The 22,397-nt window shown below is 42.2% G+C and overlaps 1 long non-coding RNA gene across 4 annotated transcripts in view; it reads left to right on the top strand.

Annotated features, from left to right (window-relative positions):
* Positions 1-22,397, top strand: part of LOC138842731 (uncharacterized) — a 554,863-nt gene that overhangs the window by 126,135 nt on the left and 406,331 nt on the right. For all 4 annotated transcript variants that reach the window (XR_011377559.1, XR_011377558.1, XR_011377557.1 and 1 more), the window contains exons 4-5: positions 16,772-16,867; positions 20,982-21,092. This is a non-coding gene — a long non-coding RNA (uncharacterized lncRNA). The remainder of the gene's footprint in view (positions 1-16,771; positions 16,868-20,981; positions 21,093-22,397) is intronic.

Here is a 22,397-nt window from a genome sequence, read left to right as displayed (position 1 = left end):
ATTTGAACCTATAGATACGCTATAATTCATATGATGATTTCCCTATGGCTGGGTATTTTAGTTACTGGCAGCAGTGACTTATTTCACGTAGCCCAGCAGTTCTCATCCTTGCACCATCAGTGCATCTCTGATGAGTTTTTAACATTTTATTATGCGAAGTGTCAAATAGATACAACAGAGGGGAGAATATTTAACTACAGGAATCTTCTTCTCCCATCACCAGCTTCAGCAATTAAAAACTCACGGCCCATCCTGTTTTATCTGCACGCTCTCGTCCCTGGGTTGTTTTGAAACAAATCCCAGACATCATTAACACGCCAGGAGGTGCTGCTGAAAAGGAAGGACTCTTTAAAAATTGTGGCAACTGTATCATATCACACCTAAAAAAATTAGCCATAGTTCCTCAGTATGTGATACTTCTTTTAGAAAGTAGATTTTTAGAGGCGAATGTTCACTGCTTGAACAATATGGATCTTGATAAATATTACTTTCTAGAAACGTTTTAAACTTTGTACTTCCACCTCAGTATATGGGGATTTCTGTCTGGCATCTAGAATCACACTGAGCTGTCGTGTTTTAAAATAGGGAACAATTTGAAGGGCATATAATGGGTGGGCAGTAGAAAGAAGTGGTTGAACACCCGGCCTCTGGAGCAGACGAGCTGCGGCATAGCTCTGGGTTCTACACGTACCATTAATTTATCTTGGATTGTGCAATGTCATCTTCAGCAACAGCAATTGCACTTGGGTTCACATGCGTCTTGTTCACTACACATCTGTTTTTACTTATGTTTTCATTGTCTTGATCATTTTTACTTTGAAAATTTTATATAGATATTTAGTTAGAGACGTCAGGGAAAACACAGGTGCTATTTTATCATGAAACAGGTAATTCAACTAATCATTAAAATTTCTCCCAATATTTGCCTATTTTAAATGATGTTGCAGTGAACATATTCTGTGAATGTTTTCCCTCCATTTTGATTATTTCTTAAGGATAATTTTCTACAGGTGGGATTACAAGGTCAAAGGACATGCTGCTTAGTTCTTTTTTTGGGGGGGGGCGGTGGGCTCCTAATAGCTTTTTCTAACCTGTTTTCCAAAATGTTTATATCAACTTGCAGTGCCTTCAGCCGCTGTGAACTTAGTAGCTTTACTTCACCTTTGGAAGTACTGGTTGTCATTTGGAAAAGAATTGTCTTTTTGCTCCACACCTAAATGATACCTCAAATTGTTCGATTACTAGCAGCATGGAATATTTTCCTCGTACGTTTATTTATAAATTAATTTCATCTTGCCTTCTGAGAAAGAATAAATGAAAATAAAAGAGAAATCTAGGCTGAAAATGTAAAGACAGAAGAGATCAAATGGAAATTCTCAGGCTGCTGAATTGTGCTTTGAGTAATAATGACGAACTCTAGGTTTGAGAAATTAATTTGTAAGCTGTGAGAAAAATTGTGAGATCTGTGATAGGAGGCATGCAACCTCCATGGTGGTAGAATTCACTGCATTTGAAGAATCCAGAGACCGGAGGGCTTCATGCAGGAGGGGGCTGAGCACAGAGAAGCTAGCCCTGGGGAAGTCGTAGCGGGTGGCTGTAACGGACCTCTGGGTCCTCCCCTGCGTGGCTTCCATCAGGTCTGCAGTTTCCTCCTCTGGCCCTGGTTGCAGCCTCTAATTCGACCCTTGTTTCACCCGTCACATGCAACTCATTCCTTCTCAGCTGCTTCCAGGGTGACGTTTCTAAAACACAAATACATACATTGTCGAACGGATCTGCTAACTTAGGGTTTTGGAATCTTCTGGGCTGCACCTGACGAGGAGATCTGTGAGCTGACACAAGCTTCTGAAATGCACGTGGAAACGTGTCTGCACATTGATGGTCGGCTATAAGCCATCTTCTCCCGAGAATTTACAGCTCACCTGAGATCTTGGGGTCAAGACCACCTCGTTTTTTTCTTAGAGTGACAGATTGCCTTGACAGAGATTTTTAACAACTATTTGTCCTGTAAATCTTTGGTAAGAATGGTCCCACCTGTTTTACTACCTGAACGTGATTCAGAAACTGCAGAGTGTAAAAAGGCAGTATTTGTTAACAATTTTAGGGCCCCGTTTTTAATCATCTAAGTATTTATTGGCAATACATTCTATGTTTAGTACAGGGTTAGGAGTTTCTGGAATTTGGGGTGAACTAGCTATAACATTGCCTTTATCCTTGTTGGAAAGGCCAAGGATAGGTTTAGTGAAATTAAGTAAAATATGGTTTCATAATAGCATAAAATAATGTAATAATGATACAAAATCAGAAATAATCATAATAATAGCTAACACTGAACACTTGCTATATGCCACAAACTGTGCTAAACAGTTTACATGAATTATTTTAACCAACACATGTAATTTTTACAACTACCCTATGAGGTACGTGATTAAACGTCATAAGTCACGTATAGAGTCAGATGTGGTCCACCGCTAATTTGATTAAGTCCATTTGATTCTAAGTCCATAGAATCACTTCCAGAATTATCATAAACGACTTTGAGATGGGAGAGAATTTGAAACTCTCCTTGAAGGCTGGGTGGGAACTGGACAGACGAATATAAGTAGGAAGTTTAGGTGAGGGTGTCCAGAGCAGATTCCCAGAGGTAAGGATCTCAGTTAAGGTGAGCGTTGCAGGCCGTAGAGAATTTGCAAAGGGTGATAAAAGAAAATCCACAAAGGTAAGCAGGCTGGGAGTAAATAACGTACATGTGCAGCTATGACTTGCAGGCAGGCTGTGATGCTCACTTCTCTCCGTGAGTTTGGAGAAACAAAGAAATGGGCGCCTGAGCTTTCCCACTTCTACCCTTAGCCTTTTCCCGGTGTGCTGTGTGCCGGGATCACTCGGGACTGCAGGTTCCGGCTGGGAACTGCCTTGCTTTGTGGTCTCTGTGACGTCAGAGAAGTTCTGTACAACCTTTCTGGGGACTGTTACCTGAAAACTCTCCAGATTCTGGCGTCAGGATTTATGGTTTTGAACATTCTTCTCAAGCCATGGCAGTCACATGGGTTCAGCTACTTTATGTTCCTGAGCCCAGGTGAGTGCTCTGTGATGGACCAGGTGTGGGTGTGGGCTTAGGACAGGCCGACCTCAGAGACACTGCAGGTTCAGTGCCAGACACCGCAGTAAAACAAATATCGCAATAAAGCGCGTCACATGCAGTTGTTGGTTTCCCAATGCATATAAAAGTCACGTTTACACTATACCGTAGTCTAAGTGTGCAACAGCATTATGTCTCAAAAAACAATACACAGACCTTAATTATACTTTCTTGCTAAGCAATGCGAACCATCATCTGAGCCTTCAGCGAGTCGTAGTAGTAACGTCAAAGATCACTGATCACAGATACCATAACACTTATAATAATAATGGTAAAGTATGAAATATTGTAAGGATTACCAAAGTGTGACCCGGAGACAGAAAGTGAACAAGTGCTGTTGGAAAAATGGTGCAGATAGACTTGCTCGATGCAGGGTTGCCACAAACCTTCAGTTTGTAAAAAACACAGTATCTGCCAAGTGCAGTAAAGCAAAAGCACAATAAGACAAGGTCTGCCTGTAATTTCTCTGGGGAAGGAAGACTGTCTGGATTCCTGGTGTCATTCTTGATACCTCTTCTCTTTGAACTATGGGGTTTCTGAAATGGCGCTTACGGTCTTACTTTGTTACTTACCAGGCCCTATATTTCTGTGCAGCTTAGTTGCGTGGTTACAGGCACAGACCCTGGAGCTGAGTTGTCTGAGTACAAATCCCAGCTCTTTTGTGACCCAGTCTCTGTTTCTCCTTTTTCATCTTAAAATCTACCTTGAGTTCCTTGAGTAGATTATTGAGTCTCTAGGCAAATACCTCTTTCAGTTTATATAAGATGCGCCCAGTCTGTTATCAGAAATGCATTATTGCTTCGTAGACCCAAGTTAAGGAAGACACACTCTCTTCTTTCAATACTGTGGATGTGTGACGCGGACCCCGTCGACCATGATTCCCTTCCTGCCCTGGTTCCTCTTTCCCACAGCCATGTCATCAAGTGACGTGTACTCACCAAGTCCCATTTGGTTCCTTTTCCCCAAGTGTAAAGATAGTAGGTTTCTTCCATTTCAGAAATAACAGGATCTATGATTGTGAATCTGCAGTGTTTTAAGGTTTTTTTCATAAGCATAATTATACAGAAATCGCTGGGTAACCCCACAAATTCCAAAACTGTCAAAACAACACCCAGCAAAATTCAAATTTGAACCAGAAACATAATACACATATACAAACATACACCTCCCCCCACCCCCCAGTAAATGAGGTTGGCATTAATTTTACACTTTGATATACTTGGAATTGTCATAGTTGGTTAATTTTTTAGGTTAAAAAAAGAGAAATCCTGGTCTCCGAATTAAGACCAGAGGAAATCAAATAGCAGCCAAAGACATGAATTATGTTAAAAATAGAAGGGCTGTTAATAGAAACATCAAATATGACCGAGTGTGAGCTGTTTTATTTCCCTGAGTATCGCAGATACATGAAGCAACTCTGATGTCTCAAGATTCAATAGATTGAGAAGTTAGTCAAGTGGCTGGAGTTCTATTTCTTTGATGGGAAATTAGGTGAGGAGGCCCTCAGAGCAGGTTTTGCATAGTTTTGAGGGAGCAGTTGAAAGATTAGTCATGAACAGCTCAGCTGGTGGAGGATGGGGGCAGAGTTAGCACCCTGAACACAGCACTGCGACTGGGCAGGGCTGCAGTCCTGCCCTTTCTGCACCTTGGAAGCCTGCTTGTTTGGTTTGGCTTTTTAAAAAATTAGTTAATTAATTGATTTTTGTTGGGATAGAGTTGTTTTACAGTGTTGTGTTACTTTCTACCGTACAGCGAAGTGGAGTGGAGCCCCTGTCAGTGGTCTCCGCCAGGTATCAAATAATAGCATGTTTAGGGCTTCAATTCTACTAATTTTTCTTATGCTCAGCTTGGCTTTCAATGAGAGAAGAAACCCTTTCCTTTTACATTTTCATGTTATCGGTTCACATAATGTTTAATAAAATGTTAGTTATAACAAGGTCTAGTGACACATATAATTTTGTGAACCAATGAAATGGGTAAGCAGTGGTGGATGAAAGGAAAAGTCTAGGGGATACAGTTGGGAAACACCCATGTGTCACAGGCAGTCAGCCTGCTCTAAGAAGAAAATACAGCTCAGGTATTTGAGTGAGTAGGTAAAGCAGCAGGCAGTTAAGAGATCTCTTTTTGCATATGGAACGAAAATAAGTAATTAATCATTTGTTTTTTGTTTGTTTTTGTTTTTTGCGGTATGCGGGCCTCTCACTTTTGTGGCCTCTCCCGTTGCAGAGCACAGGCTCCGGAAGCGCAGGCTCAGCGGCCATGGCTCATGGGCCCAGCCGCTCTGCGGCATATGGGATCTTCCCAGACCGGTGCACGAACCCGTGTCCCCTGCATCGGCAGGCGGACTCTCAACCACTGCACCACCAGGGAAGCCCCAATCATTTGTCTTTAGTGTATATAATATTCAAATATGTATTAATTTACACAGATATTGTTGTACAGCAATTTTTTTCCAAAGGTTAAGTTTAATTTTGCATTAGTTTCTTCTTCCCTTAAGGGAGTCAAGTCTTCCTGCCCTTAACACCCTGCTGTATTTAGCATTTCTGCAATGATGCCTCAGCTAACTTCCCAATCTTTTTTTTTTTATTTCTTTGATTTGTCTAGGGCATGATTTGAAATCTTCCGTCAAAGCCAGCTCTAACCAAGTTCATTTTTATGATCCAGTTTTGTGAAGCACATTTGATTTTTTTTTTCATTCTTCAACAGATTTAAAACATGGTAAAGTGTTCTAGGGCGGTGATAGTCTATGGACGCATGCAGGCCTGTCAGTGTGTTCAGAGGAAGCAATTGCTTCTTTGGTGAGAACAATGACGTCTGTACCCTACAGTCTATGAACAGCATTCTAACGGCAGCTCAACGTTTAGCAAAAGGTTTCAGCTTTGCCCCAGCTTTGTTTTTTTTTTGGTTTTTTTTTTTTGCGGTACACGGGCCTCTCACTGCTGTGGCCTCTCGCCGCAACGCAGCATGTGGGATCCTCCCGGACCGGGGCACGAACCTGCGTCCCTTGCATCGGCAGGCGGACTCTCAACCACTGCGCCACCAGGGAAGCCCCCCCCAGCTTTGTTTGTGCTCAGCTGTCTTCCAAGTTAGGCAGCCGTCAACAGAGTCAATGCAGAGCTTCTAATGAATGGTGATGTAAACTAGTCACTTGGCAGACTCATGGCTACTGCCTGGATGGTACCACAGACAACTCCTGAAACTTTGTGTAGGACTAATAGCCCTTCGTCTTAGGTTCAAACCAGGCAGTACTTGGCTTCTTGCAGGGGTAACCCTGGGCAGCCCAGAGGTTGTAATTTCAGAATGACCAGCTGGCTCTGTGCCATGTCGAAATGCCCAGATGGAAAAGGAAAAGCAGTGTCTGTTAGAGTACAGCGTCAGTTTCTGCTTCATGGTGCCTGTTTTTTTTGTTTTCTTTTCCCCCTGGTTTTAGGAAAGAATTTCCAAAGAAAAGCCAATAATTTATGCTTTGCTGCTGACTTCAACAGTGTCCTGCATGCCTACCTATAAAACATAAAAGTGTACTTTAGAGAGAGGCTGGGGATCTCAGGCAACGGTTAGATGTCTGGGAGCACGAGATGAATGAGATAAGAACACAGCCGGGGAGGAACTCAAGTTCTAATGATACAGACAAACACACCCAAAATACGTGGAGATATGTATGGGAGGTGGAGGAACGACTGCCTGATTGGGGGGGGAGAGGAAGCTTGTACAGAGGAGGTGACCTCTGAGCCTCAAAGGTAAGTGAGCAGTCGTCAGGCAGATAGAGGTCCCAAGATGCCAGGGCACGCAGCCCAAATGCCCAGCCTCTTGACCCTATATAATAAAGGCCATCTTCTGGAAAGTAGAAATAGCTTGAAACTTTAAAATCATTTTTTTCTTCAGTTACCTTTGATAGTTAAAAGATAAGTAATACACACAGAAAACTTGTTTCTAACCAAGTAACCTCTTAGGAGCGTTTTTGTAAGAGAGATTAGTGTGGTAATACTTGCCACGAAGGCAAAATGGATACAGATGATGGCTGTAAAGGGGCTCTGGGCAATGGGGAGTCATTACAGGTTTCGGTGCAGTTCTCTGAAGTGTGTGTGTGTGTGTGTGTGTGCGGTTTGTGGAGAAATCCACGTGGCAATGTGAAAGAAGCACTTGGGCAGGGATTGGAAGGGTCTGGAAGCAGAGACACCCATTAGCAATCTGAAATAGTATAGACAGAGGGGGTAAGTGTGTGAACTACAGTACTGACAAAGGAAAGAGAGAATAAAAATATAAGTTGAGTTATTTCCCAGGTGGATCTGATGAAAGATTTATTCATTCATGGACCCAAAATTCAGTCATTCATTTAATATTTATTAAACACACTCCATTTTTAAAGCATTGTTCTTTGAGGATTAGAAAGACAAGGATTGCTTTTGAGGGGCTTACAGTCCAGTAGGGAAATCAGACATCATACTGTACTAGTTAGGGTTCTCCGGAGAATCTATATCTATCTATCTACTGATTTAATTTAAGGAATTGGCTCACATGATTCTGGGGGCTGGCAAGTCTGAAGTCTGCAGGACAGGCCAATAGCTTGGAGACTCAGGAAAACCTGATTTTGCATCTTGAGTCGGGAGACCACTGTCTTTTCTCTTAAGGCCTTCCTTCAACTGATTAGATGAGGCCCACATACATTATGGAAGGTAATCTGCTTTACTTGAAGTCTGTTGATCTAAATGTTAATCTCATCTAAAAATTCTTTTGCAGCAATATCTTGACTGCTCTTTGACCTAACAACACTGAGTACCATGGCCTAGACAAGCTTACATAGAAAATTAACCGTCACACGTAAAAATAGTTGAGAGAAACGTGTGTATGTGTGTAAGAAATTGTATTTGAGATGAGCTTTGAAGGAAGAGATGAGTATGAATATTTGAAATGGAAGGCACAGCGTGAAAATAAGGATGGAAATGTGAAAAAAACGGTGCGTGTAGAAAATTATTGTTTCCTTTGATTGGCGTGAAGGGAGCGAGGAAGGGATTGATGGAAATTGAACTTGAATGAGGGATCCTGGTATCCCATGAAGACCAAGAGGAGGAGTTTGACTTCATTCTGCAGGAAGGGGAAATCCAGCCAAGTTTTTCGCTCAAAGGATTGTTTTCTTGGAGTTAGTAGAGTTCAATCTGACAGCAAGCCCCGGGTCAGGGCATCGCGGGGTTGTGTGGCTTCCATGGGGTCAACTGCCCTGCCTTCTCGTTGTGTGACCACCCAGAATACGATTCACTTGGAAGACGGTAGTGAACAAGACCAAAAATATCATTTAGGGTTTCAAGGGAATCCAAGATCATTATTGTTGGAACATTGCATGCAGTCGTTTCCTAAAAAGATATCACCTGTTACAAGAAGAGGGCGTAAATGAAAAACAGAACCTATGAGTGAGGTGTAGCTCTTCAAAATGATGAAATTGGGAAATAAATTCTGTTGTCCTGCCTGAGTTCTTTCTTTAAATTCTTGGTGAACTGGTTGAAAAAAATTTATGTAACACTGGTTTCATGCCTGACCGAGAATGGCAGATATATCATTCCCCATGATTTACTCTTTTGTACTAATGATTCTTTACTTAAAAAAGCTTTACAGTTGCTGATTAACTGATATGAGTTAAGGCCTTTGGTTAATTGTAACCCTCTCAGTTCAAACGTTTCTTGTATTGCTTAAGCCATATGTAGAGTTTCTCTTTCTGTGTTTTTGGTTAATGTTTTGTTATTAAGGACGTTGAATTGTGTTCCGTTTTCTATTATGTTGAGGCATGGATTAACCTAAAGAAACACAGACGTTTGACTTTGCTTCCTTGGAGCAAAATATGCACAGGCTTTGGGGGAAGTGTGGGTGTGTATTCTTAGGGTCTTTGTGATAAGGGCTTTGCCCCTTCCATCCACTCACGGCTCTTTCTCTATAGGACCATGGAAGAGACACGTTCCATCTAGCTAACTTGCTGTTTTTTTTTTTTTTTTTAAGATAATAAGTAGGTTATACTAAACCATTTTCTAAGAATCTAAGTCTTAGATCCCCCCCCAGCAGGCTGCCTGGGACCATAGTGTTAAGAATGTGAACTTTGGAGCCAGGCGGCGAGGGTTAGAACCTGGCTCTGTTACCAGCTGTGTGTCCTTCTATGAGCCGCTTAACCATTTTGCCCCCATTTCCACATGTGCAAAAGTGAGGATAGTAATACTGAAACCGTGCACCTCAGATTGGGAATTGAACCCACGCGGCCGGGACTCAGACCCAGACAAAACCCATGCTCTTCCAACTGAGATCACACGCCTGGTTTCAGGACCTAATAATGAAGCTCAGGTTCTTGATGTCCTATCACAGAAAGAATTCAGTGAGAGACAAAGTGATAGGTAAGAAGTGGATTTATTTAGAGAGAAACACACTCCACAGATAAGAGTGTGGGCCATCTCAGAAGGCAAGAGCGGCACCAGGGCATGGGGTTGTCAGTTTTTATAGGGTGGGTAATTTCATAGGCTAATGAGTGGAGGAGTATTCCAGCTATCTGGGGAGAGGGGTGGGGATTTCCAGGAATTGAGCCACCGCCTGCTTTTTGACCTTTAGGGTCAGCCTTGGAACTGTCATGGCACCTGTGGGTGTGTCATTTAGCTGATGTGTTACAATGAGCCTATACCGAGGCTCAAGGTCTAGTGGAAGTCGACTTGTCTTTCGTCTTGGACCCATTTGGTTCTAATCAGTTTATGTCATGTCCTCGGGTTATGTCATTCTTTCAAACGTTGTGCCCTGCCCCCTTCCCTCCTGTTTCATTATAACATCATTGTTGCGAGGACTGGATGATTTAATGATATGCAAAGTGTTTAAAACAGTGCCTGGGCTTCCCTGGTGGCACAGTGGTTGAGGGTCCGCATGTCGATGCAGGGGACGCGGGTTCGTGCCCCGGTCCGGGAGGATCCCACATGCCGCGGAGCGGCTGGGCCCGTGAGCCATGGCCGCTGAGCCTGCGCGTCCGGAGCCTGTGCTCCGCAACGGGAGAGGCCACAACAGTGAGAGGCCCACATACCGCAAAAAAAACAAAAACAAAAAGCCAACAGTGCCTGACACATGGTTCACACTTGTAAGTGTTAGCTCTTATCATCTTAGATGAGAACTGTGCAGGTGCATCAAGTTGTTCAGAAGAATCTTGTACCATTAACAAATCTCGGATGACTGTCTTTGGCTGCATAAATGGAATTTTGCTTCTCTGGAACAATCACTACTCCTAAGCAGAGTTGTCAGTGTTAGTTAGTTTTTAAATGATGGAAGAGGATGAGATTTTTACCGGGTGGGTCAGCTCTCACCGGCACAATGACTCATAGCTGGGTAGGGAGATGCAGGAACAGTTAGGATTTTTCCCTGGCTAGAGTGGAGACTTCCTTCCTGTGTACATAAATATCCTTACAAACATTGATCTTTAAAACCGATGCAATGATATTTACTTGTTGATAAGTGAAATCACTCTTGCAGACATCTGCGGGCTTTTACGGCCAGACTGACTGATAACTTACCAGGGACATTGTACAGCATGCATTATACAAGTTCTGTAGGTCTGGTGATATAATCAGAACACATATGACAGCTTGCCTTCTTGTCACGCTCATATATTCTAGGACATCATAGGTGCCATGATAGGTAGAATGGGCAGTAGTTATGTTTCATGAGGAAAATTCTAGTTTTGAAAGTGACTAATAAAAATTTAAATCTCAGCATAATTACCTGTCCTGTGTCTTATAGAACAAAGGGGAGGAAACAACTCTGTAGCGCCTACCCCTTCAGAGCCAGAACGGATACAGAACAACAAAGGAGACATCCTATCTAATTGGCTTCTTTGTATGTACCCTTTTGGTATTTCACGAATCCCATTTTGTTTTTACTGGCGTCTTATCTGCTCTGTTTATGTGCCCCATGTTTTTTTTTTTTTTAGCATTCTCACTAACTCTATTTCTTTTCCTCAAAGCCCTTAAGTAACTGCCATGTCCTCTTTCCACTGTTATCCCCTACAGATGATTTGTTAGTTTATTTCCTCTTCTGATCAAAACGCCTTTGCCTGGGTGACTCCGAATTAGTCACATCTAATCTTGATGATTCCCTGAATGACAGTTCCATGCGGTTATCAGCAGGCAGTGCTCTGTTTGGTTTAAAACATTAAAATGTGAAGCTTGTTTTGACAGCAAGATTCTTCCCTGGGCAGTGCTAAGAAGTGTCTAAGTCTGACTGATGAATCGTGATGAGAATCACAGGACTTAACAATAGTAATAAAACCTTGTGATAAAGCACCTTGTTTTTCCACCATTTGAATATCATTGTGAGTCAAATCATCTCCCTCAAGAGCAGAGTGTAATATCGTGACCGTATCTCTTGAATGTGGTTCACACACTTGTGGGTCCTTATTTTCCAGCAGATACTTGAGTGCTTTCTTTCTTTCTTTTTTTTTTTTTTTGCGGTACGCGGTCCTCTCACTGTTGTGGCCTCTCCCGTTGTGGAGCACAGGCTCCGGACGCGCAGGCTCGGTGGCCATGGCTCACGGGCCCAGCTGCTCCACGGCATGTGGGATCTTCCCGGACCGGGGCACGAACCCGCGTCCCCTGCATCGGCAGGCAGACTCTCAACCACTGCGCCACCAGGGAAGCCCTGAATGCTTTCTTGATGTGTAGCATTCCAATGTCATGAGTGGGTCCTTCTTTTTTTAATTGTATTTTTTTATTGAAGTATAGTTGATTTACGGTGTTGTGTTAGTTTCAGGTATACAGCAAAATGATTCAGCTATACATATATACACGTATATATATATACACACAAAAAGAATATATATATGTATTCTTTTGCAGATTCTTTTCCCTTATAGGTTATTACAAGATATTAACCTATAAGGTAATAGTTATAGTTCCCTGTGCTATACAGTAGTTCCTTATTGGTTATCTATTCTGTACATAGTAGTGTGATATGTTAACATGAGTGGGTTCTTCTGTTTTTTTAATTTATGAAACATTTTCTTTTCATGACTCAGAGAACACGTTTGGCTCATCCTCATAGCAATTTTAAAAGGTAAGATCTTCGGGCTTCCCTGGTGGCGCAGTGGTTGAGAGTCCGCCTGCCGATGCAGGGGATGCGGGTTTGTGCCCCGGTCCGGGAAGATCTCACTATGCCGCGGAGCGGCTGGGCCCGTGAGCCATGGCCGCTGAGCCTGCGCGTCCTGCTCTGCGCGGGAGAGGCCGCAGCAGTGAGAGGCCCGTGTATTGCAAAAAAAAAAAAAGGTAAGATCTTCAATAACGAAGGAAAACGTGGGAACCCACTGCTCATTCCAGAAACACATATGCAGCCCCTGTGTCTAATCCAGCGGCAAGCACTGTAGGGAGGTGGGATGTGGATGAATCAGTTCCCGACTTTGCAGTCTGCGTCTTAGAGAAGGGGTGGGGAGAGAGAGAAGAGATGAACTAACATTTACTGAGCGACATGCAAGACCCCACACAGATGTCCTCTTTTAATTGTGACAACAGTACTGCAATATACCTGGTGTTACCTCTATTTTATATGGAGGAGACTGGGTCTCAGAGTGGTTGAGTAACATCCCCAGGGTCTCGGGGCCAGAGTGAGTAGAAGCCGTGATTTCAACTCAGGTCCGTCTTTCCAGCCCATGCTCTGTCTGCCCCCTGCATGGGCCACTCATAGGCAGAAGGAAAAAAAGCACGAGGGCAGTGAATGATTATGGGAGTTCATGGTCATGTGTCTTTGTGGGCGAGGAAGTCATTACAAAAAGAGTACTCGGAAAACTAAAGGTGAAAATGATAATGTATCGAAATGGAGATCACACATTCTCCTTGAGATGGTGAAATAGACTGAAAGAAGTGGAAAAACATTCGTGCTTGATTAGAACATCTCAGACTCTGCTGGATTTCTATTTCTCCACAGCTCGCCTCTTCCAATGTGCTCCATCTAACATCAACAGCTCTTCAGATGCGAGGACACAGAATTACATGGAAATTCCCCGTGCAGTACAGCTACGTTTTAGATTTTCACGGCGAAGATTCTTTCCCGCGGTCCTTTTTACAGGCATGACTTTTAGGAGAACACCAATCATGAAATAGAAGCTACATTTTAAAATGAAAATGCATCTGATACCTCCTGTGGAATCCCATCCTAGGGTGACATGGCAATCTAAAACAGGCGTCAAAACATACAAAATACATAAAAATTAATCTGCCCCCAGTTTGCTTGTCTTTCGCCTTCTGCTTCCATTATTAATCTGAGAAAACCGTGTGTGTGTGTCTGCCTGCGTTTGTGTGTTGAATTCTTTGCTATCTGAGAAAAAGTTATTATTCTTGAGAGTATTTTAAGTTTGATATTGTAGAACAGTGGCCCCCAACCTTTCTGGCACCAGGGACTGGTTTTGTGGAAGACAGTTTCTCCGCGGACCGGGGGGAGGTTTGTGTGGAGTGGGTAGTTCAGGCGGTAACGCGAGTGATAGGGAGCAGCGGGGAGCGGCAGATGAAGCTTCGCTCACTCGCTGGCCGCTCGCCTCTTGCTGTGCAGCCTGGTTCCTAACAGGCTGTGGACCGGTACCGGTCTGTGGCCCAGGGGTTGGGGACCCCTAATGTAGAAGATGTACCAGTTATATGGAAAAAAAAAAAAAGGCACTAGTTCCAGGAGGTTGGAGCTGGTGTCAGCTGGGCTTAGGCTCCTACGTGAAGTTTTGACACTTGAGTATCGATGATTCCTTGGACACTTGAGTATCGATGATTCCAGGCTCCGCCATCTGAGAGTCGTTTCCATCGGGCAAACCCAAGGTCCTGTTCTGACACAGGGGCTGGCCTGTTTTTATAAGTAGAGTTTTCCTGGGACATGGCCACACTCATTTGTTGACATACTGTCCCTGGCCGCTCTTATGCTACAGTGGAGATCGTGACTCTGTGGTCTGGAAAGTAAAAAAATGTTTACTGCCTGACCTTCAAGAAAAAGTTTCCTGGCCCTGGTTGGGAGCATCCAGCCTTCATCTATACTTACCTGGATGCAATCCTAAAATACGTTGTATTGCACTAGAGCTTTGCAAAACCAATATTGCATTAATGACACTTTAGTCCTATTTTGAAATAAGTCAAAGTCCTTTGAATATAGAAGACTAAGAATGGAGTAGTCATACTCTCTGGACTTTCTGTTGCCCCGAATTTGCATCCATCGGCTTCCAAATTGCATTTTCTTTCACAGAAACTCAATTGGTCTCAGTTTTTAAATCTGAAATCTTCAAAGAGGATGCGGTACGCACAAAAAGGTGATACCTGGCAACGTGGAATGGGATCAAAATTTAGTCTGTGGCTTTTAAATTAATACTCTGTGGACTCTTCATGTTTCTTTCCTTCTTGTTTCATTGTGTAGCCTTCAGGTGTGCGTCATTCACTGTAACTCATCATATTACATTTCAGTTTGCCAATTTCCTGACGTTAACACTCCCATCACCATTATTTGCAAGCTGTGACAAATAACAATCCTGTTGAGAAAATGGTTGAGAATTTCGATAAGCTCAGTGTTGACTTCTTGGCACTAGAATAACAGCTGTTTCCTAGGGTAATGTAAAAGAAAAGGAACACCACCAATTCCTTTAGATTTCTAGGTAATAGAAGCCCACAGAAAATCAGCAGATTTGTTGTATATGAACAGAGGAAACTTTGGCAAAATCATTTTTAAATTCCCCATGTCTTTAAGTTTTCTTAAAGCCATTTCATGATACAGTTGCTCAAAAGACATTTTACAAAGCTGGATAAGTTTTTTTGTCTAGCGATATCAGTATTAATATGATAGGAACAGCATAGAGAGGTCTGGAGTCTGTTTTAAGATGAAAATTCATATGCCAGCAGGAAAGAAGCCACCAACAATCTGGAGAACTTAATGAGAACAACCTCTCAGTTTTAATTACAGCATTACAAATGTGCAGATAGAATAATTGCATTACCTTGATGTATATTTCCACAAGGACTCCATAAAATAAATTCAAAGGTCAGCAGATGGCTCTCACTAATAGTATCATTTCTCCCTGGGAACAATACAGTTGCTGCATATATTTTTGTAAAAAACAGGTGAATGACACCATCCCAAGCCACAATATAACATTAAAATATTTTCTTCACGTCTTGTTTAAAAGACTTTTCCTTATGGTTTTTCGTCAAAGAGTTAGAGAAAAGTAAACCTATCAAGATACTAGATTAGCTTGTTTAATTTCAGTATCTCCAGCCTTCTCTAGATGGCAGTCAAGGCACGGGGTTTTTTAGGCCGCTCTTGTGGAAAGCGAGAGGAAGAACGCAGCAGGGTTTTTTGTTTCTCACAGTCCTCAAATAACGGTGATGAGCGTGTTAAAGTCAGGAAATTGACATGACTGACGTGTGAGAGTACGAAGACAGCAAAAGATGCTTGTCTTAAGGCTGCACATTGAAACAAGAAAGAAAGATGCTCAAGGGGAATAAGACCCCTGGAGTCATTTGATGCAGTTATCACCCATTTTTGTGTGTGCATAGCATCCTCTTTGAAGATCTCAGATTTAAAAACTGAGGTCAGCTGAGCTTCTGTGGGAGAGAATGAACATCTGGAAGCCCGTGAATGCAAATTTAGAGCAAGAGAAAAATCCAGAAAGCATGAGAATTCCATACCTAGTCTCCAACATCCAAAGAACTTGGACTTATAAAATTTGATTAAAGCGAAGTGTCATTAATGCAACATTGGTTTTGGAAAGCTCTAGTGAAAGATGACATAGTTTTTGCATTGAGTCCGGGTGAACTTAGATGAAGTCTGTACTTGGTGCTCGTTAGTAGCGAAAGTAATCAGTGTTTTAGGACAAGAATCTTTAACTTGCGCATTTTAAATGACTGTTTGATTGTGTTCCCGAGGAAAATTGATCGTGTGACATGCATTCAACATGCAACAAATATATTTTGACTGTTTATTCTGCATCAAACACTCTGCTTAGTGCCAGGTATTCAGATGGGCGTGAACCCCTATCCCAATGGCCCCGTGAATCTGTCCACTCTACTAGGACAGATAAAGCCGGAGTGAAATGGGGACCCTTGTTTTTTGTCTCCTGCTTCCAGTATAGGATGGAGAAGAGTTAAGAAGACACAGATTTTCCATCAAGGTCTTTCTCCAGGACTGGGATTTAATAAAATAATAATAATGAAAATATCAACAAAACCACATTCATTTATTGTATATCTAAATAGCCTACTTGTTTTAAATACTTTATCTATGTGCATTACATGAACCCAGCAAGGTGGATATTAGTACCTTTATTTATAGATAATGAAACTTAAAGAAGGAAGGTATCTTTCCCAGGGGCCACAGCAGAGCCCGATTCCTGCTGGAGTTCCTGTGTCTCCAAGGCTTAGGCTCTTCCCACTGCACCCAGCTGCCCACATTCTGAGCTGCCCTGTGTGTGCACTTCTTCCATCTGAGTTGGACTCTTCCACACAGAGGTGCTGGGGACAGTGTACATGGCCTTTCCCGGGTCCATCTGTGTTGGGAAGAGTCTGGGGAGCTCGGTGCTGATCCTTCAGGGCTTACTGTCTGATGATATGCTGTCGGGAACGGTAAGGGAGATGTTTCAGCATCAAGAATATTTTTCTTATCCCTTAACAGGCGCTATGGTGACTCCTCTTCCTCTGGTCCTGATGCAGCATGAAACGTGGCACAAAGGAACGAGGAAACGTGGCCTTTTGCGCTCGGTGTCTGAAAGTGAGTGTACAGCTATGGGGACGGTGGCTGAGGAGGTAGGGTAGGATTCCTACCATCTCTGTGACCATCAAACAGGATTAGCAGCTCAGCAGCAGCCCCTGAGTAAGGCTCCCCATCACAGCCAGGGCTCCGTGTGAGCGAGGTGCTGGGAACAGACATTTTCCTGAGGGCGTGTGTGTTAGTTTCCCAGGGCTACTGTAACAAAGCACCACAAACTGGGGGGCTTCAAACCCCAGAAACTTATTGTCTCCGGGTTCTGGAGGCTGGAAGTCTGAAATCAAAGTGCTGGCAGGACCACGCTCCCCCGAAAGCTGCATGAGAGCCCTTCCTTGCCTCTTTCCAGCTCTGGAGGACCTTGCCAGAGTCCTGTCAGCAGTCCCCGACGCTGGCTTGCACCTGCCTAACTGCAGTCCCTGCCCCCGTCTTCACGTGGTTCTCTCCCCGTGTCTTCGTCTTTTCCGGAGGACCAGTTACATTGAGTTAGCGGCCACCCTAGTCCAGGATGACCTCAACGAAGTACACCTGTGATCACCCAGTTTCCAAACAAGGTCATGTTCTGAGGTCCTGGGGGCTTGGAACTTCAGCATGACCCTTTTTAGGGAAAGACAATTTCACCCCATAACAGCACAAGGTAAGGCAAAGAGCAGATTCTAGTACTAACTCTGTCACTAATTAGGTATGTAACTAGCATCTACATCTCCCTGGACCCTGGTTTCCTCATCCATAAAGGGTAGGAGTTGGAAAAGTTGACCTCTAAGGTCTTATTCTATTAGCCTGAGAGTGGGAGGTCCTTGGCCTCTGGTCACGTACCTCTGGTCCCTGGACATTTCTGTCAGGACAGGGTATGTGGCTCAACCAGGCTGGACACCATGCAGCTCCCTTCCTGCCCCCGACCCTGGTTTCCTTCCTTAGTCTGTTGTTAAGCTTTGAGAATCCTCAGAATCTGAGATTTTATTTATTTTACTTCTGTGCTGAGCTGTCTGCTGTGATGCAACAAAGAAAAAGGTATAAGGGAGGAACCAGAGATAGATAAACCAGATACCATAGAACTAAAGGGAAAAACAGAGAAAATGACCAGAGCTCCAGTAGGTTAACTGTGATAGGCTGCAAGTCTACTGCTGGCTGAAGGGGCCAAGCAAAATTATTGTCTTGGTACTAATCGCAGACTTGTCATGCGACCACACTTTTCCAGTGGATTATTTCATTATATTGAAACAGGTGTGTTTATGATCTATCATCCAAAAGGAGGTTCAGAGCTAATGAATTCATAGATAAAGTTGCTGGTGGCCTTAATTGCATATAGACCATTTCCTTTAGAAATGCCATCATTCTGTGCGTCCCAGCTGCCCATCGTGACCATCCCACCACTCCTCTCACCTGTGACGGTTACTTTGATGAGATGCTGGGCCTCTCTCCTCTCTCTAAATAACTGCAGTGTTATGCCTGCGAGCTCAAGAGTGATAGCATGTGAGGTCTCACAAAACCATCGACACTGTCACTCAACATACAGATGGCCAATAGGCACATGATAAGATGCTCAACATTGCTAATTATTAGAGAAAATCAAATCAAAACTACAATGAGGTACCACCTCAAATGAGTCAGAATGGCCATCATCAAAAAGTCTAGAAATAATAAGTGCTGGAGATGGTGTGGAGAAAAGGGAACCCTTCTACACTGTTGGTGGGAATGTAAATTGGTACAGCCACTATGGAGAACAGTATGGAGGCCCCTTAAAAAACTAAAAATAGAATAACCATATGATCCTGCAATCCCACTCCTGGGCATATATCTGGAGAAAACTCTAATTCAAAAAATACATGCACCCCAGTATTCGTAGCAGCACTATTTACAATAGCCAAGACATGGAAGCAACCTAAATGTCCATCAACAGATGAATGGATGAAGCAGATGTGGTACATATATATATATACAATGGAATACTACTCAGCCATAAAAAAGAATAAAATAAGGCCATTTGCAGCAACATGGATGGACCTAGAGGTGATCATACTAAGTGAAGCAAGTCAGAGAAAGATAAATATCGTAGGATATTACTCATATGTAGAATCTGAAAAAAAATAATACAAAGGAACTTGTTTATAAAACAGAAGTAGACTCACAGAAATAGAAAACAAACTTATGGTTACCAAAGGGGAAAGGGGGAGAGGAATAAATTAGGAGCATGGGATTAACAGATACAAACAACTATGCATGAAATAGGCGAGCAGCAAAGATAGCACAGGGAACTATATTCAATATCTTGTAATAACCTATAATGGAAAATAATCTGAAAAAAGTATATAACTGAATCACTTTGCTCTACACCTGAAACTAACACAATATTGTAAATCAACTCTACCTCAATAAAAAAATACGATTTTACAAACAAATTTTAAAGAACATTTTATAAAAGCAGCTATCCATCATCTTTGTAAAAAACAGCTTTACTGAGATCTATTTCATGTACCATAAACGTCACCCATTTAAAGTGTGTAATGCAGTGGTTTTTAGTGCACTCACAGTATGGCATATTAGTATTCACAGTATATATCACAGTATATTCACACTGGGCAACTATCACACAGTCTGATTTCAGAGCATTTTATTAACTCTCAAACTAGCAGTCACTCCTGATTTCTCCCCCTGTCCCCGCCTCCCACCCTTGACAACCACGGATCTATTTTCTGTCTCTACAGATTTTCATATTCTGGACATTACATGAAAATGAAAGCATACAATATGTGGTCTGTCACTGGCTTCCTTCATTTATCAGAATGATCTAAAGGCTTATCATGTTGTAGCGTGTACCAATTATTTAAGATTATCTTGTTGCTGAATAATATTGCATGGAGTGGATGCATCCTATTTTATTTATCCATTCACCCGTTGATGAACACGTGGGTAGTTTTCACTTTTTAGCCATGACGAACGGTGCTGTTGTGAACATTAGGAGTAATTTTTTTGTGTGGACGAATGTTTTAATTTCTCTTGGGTTTCTATGCAGGAGTGGAATTCTGCGTCTACGGAAGCTCTATGTTTAACAGGCGGAGAAACTGTCAAACTATTTTCCAGGGTGGCCGTGCCGTTTTACAAATCTGCCCGCAATGTATGAAGGCTCCAATATCTCCTAATCCTTGTGTATGCTTGTTATTTTTTGTCCTTTTGGTGTAGCCATTCTAGTGGATGTGAGGTAGCATCTCACTGTGGTTTTCGTTGGCGTTTCCCTTATGATTAGTGAGGTTGAGCACTTTTTTTCACCTGCTTGTTGACCATTTGGAAGAGGATCTATTCAGATCCTTTACCCATTTCTAAATTGGGTTGTTTGTCTTTTTGTTATTGACTTGTAAGTATTCCTTATATTTTCTGAACATAAATCCCTGATCAGATACCTGTTTTGCAAATATTTTCTGCCATTCTGTGGGCTGTCTTTTCACTTTCTCGATGGTACTGTTTGCAGCACAAAAGTTTTTGATTTTGATGAAGTCTGATTTATCTATTTTTCTCTTGTCACTTGTGCTTTGCCCGAGAAACCAAGAAACCATTGTCTAAGTCCAGGTCACAAAGATTTGCTCCTATGTTTTCTTCCAAGAGTTTTATAGATCTGGCTCTTACATTGTTACTTAGGGTCCATTTTGAGTTAATTTTTGTGTCTGATGAGAGGTAAAAATCCATTTTCAATCCTTTACATGCGCATGTCCAGTTGTCTCACTACAGTTGGTTGCAAAGGGTGCTCTTTCCCCATTGAACTGTTTCAGCACCCTTGTCAAAATTCAACTGACACGGTTGTTTTTTAATTTTTGTATATTACCTTGAAATTCTTTTTTTATATTTAAACTGTTTCAGTAATTATGCATATATATTTTGCATTATGGTTTTTAATTTAACACAACATAAACATTTTCCAGAATTCTCTAGAGGATTTCAATGTTTACACTCCTTCATGTTGAAGTATGGTATTTTACCAAACCATTTCAATATATTTGGACACTTCCATTGCCACAATAACTTGGAAAGAAAATAAATGGAATTTTTCCTGAGTTTGGAATAAAGATTTTGAATATCAGCACCTTTTGACTTAAACATACAGGGAATAATATTTTCTTTCAACAAGGGAATTGCAGAAATGGAGGAATTTCTGAAGAGCCTGGCAAAAGAAAGAATGACATGTAAAAACCTGCCAGATCCAGAGAGCATGAAGCAAACGTTCAACAATACCAGTCAGGTAAGGACTCTTCCTCTTCCTCTCCTCAAAATAACTGGAAGGTGCCGATGCCAAAGTCAGTAGGCTAAGGTAAAAATTGGTGGGAAACCCATTTTGATTGCTACATAGAATTAGAAAATCCAGTTTAAAATAGAAGCATGATTGGAGTTTTAATTGGTAGGATGGTACTTAAGGTTGATCCCAAAGTCAGGAGAATTCCTAAGTTTTCATTCCAGGTAAATGAGAGGAGAGGAAATTATATGAATTCACTTTAACCAGGTTGAGACTTACACAGTTAACATTTCCTTTTGTCTCAAGGGATGGGAAGAGAAAGCATCATATGAAATTATAGAGAAGTAATAGGATCTAAACTTAAACAGGTAAAATTATCAGGATTTTTGTCGTTTTATGTCGAGCAAGTTACCTGGACCAATCTTTAGCAAAAATAAAATGAGAACTAATCGATTAGGCAGTGAAGCATCTACAGGTTATTCAGGAAACAACTTCATCTGTAAGTCCTTTGGGAACAAAACCATTTTACCGTGGCTATGAACTAATAAGGTAATGAGGTACCAAAGGGAAAGATGGGCAGAGAACAAGGCTGAGCAGAACATACAAGGAATTTGCATGGAGAGCTGGAAAGAAAGCAGGCAGGATGGAAAATCAAGAAAATGAAGTAAGACCAAAGGTCATTTGCATTGAAAATGCTGAGTTCTGATTTTTTTTTTTTTTTTTTTTTTTTTTTTGCGGTACGCGAGCCTCTCATTGTTGTGGCCTCTCCCGTCGCGGAGCACAGGCTCCGGACGCGCAGGCTCAGCGGCCATGGCTCACGGGCCCAGCCGCTCCGCGGCATGTGGGATCTTCCCGGACCGGGGCACGAACCCGCGTCCCCTGCATTGGCAGGCGGACTCTCAACCACTGCGCCACCAGGGAAGCCCCCTGAGTTCTGATTTTTTAAAATGTTTTTCTTTTGGCAAGTTTTTTTTTTTTTAAACGATAAGGAGTTGTTAAGAGCTTCATTGGTAAGCAACACAAAGGGCAGAAACTGTATAGGAGCACAAAAGTTTTATCTTAGAATTACGTTTCAGTGTATAATTTTATAGACTGTCCAGAAGTTCTGAGTGATGTGCGACCTTAAGTCTCTTTAAACGTGTGTTATGTTTATCTCTTGCTTTAAAACAAGTTATCCCTGAATTCCATGATTTAGAACCACTATTTCATTTTTTTAAAATTTATCTATGGCTGTGTTGGGTCTTCCTTGCTGCGCGCAGGCTTTCTCTAGTTGTGGAGAGCAGGGGCTACTCTTCGTTGCCACGGCATGTGGGA

The sequence above is a fragment of the Globicephala melas genome, chromosome 6, assembly GCF_963455315.2.
Source record: "Globicephala melas chromosome 6, mGloMel1.2, whole genome shotgun sequence".
NCBI lineage: Eukaryota > Metazoa > Chordata > Mammalia > Artiodactyla > Delphinidae > Globicephala > Globicephala melas.
The sequence above is the reverse complement of the archived record's forward strand: the minus strand, read 5'-3'. Positions and strand labels throughout refer to the sequence as shown.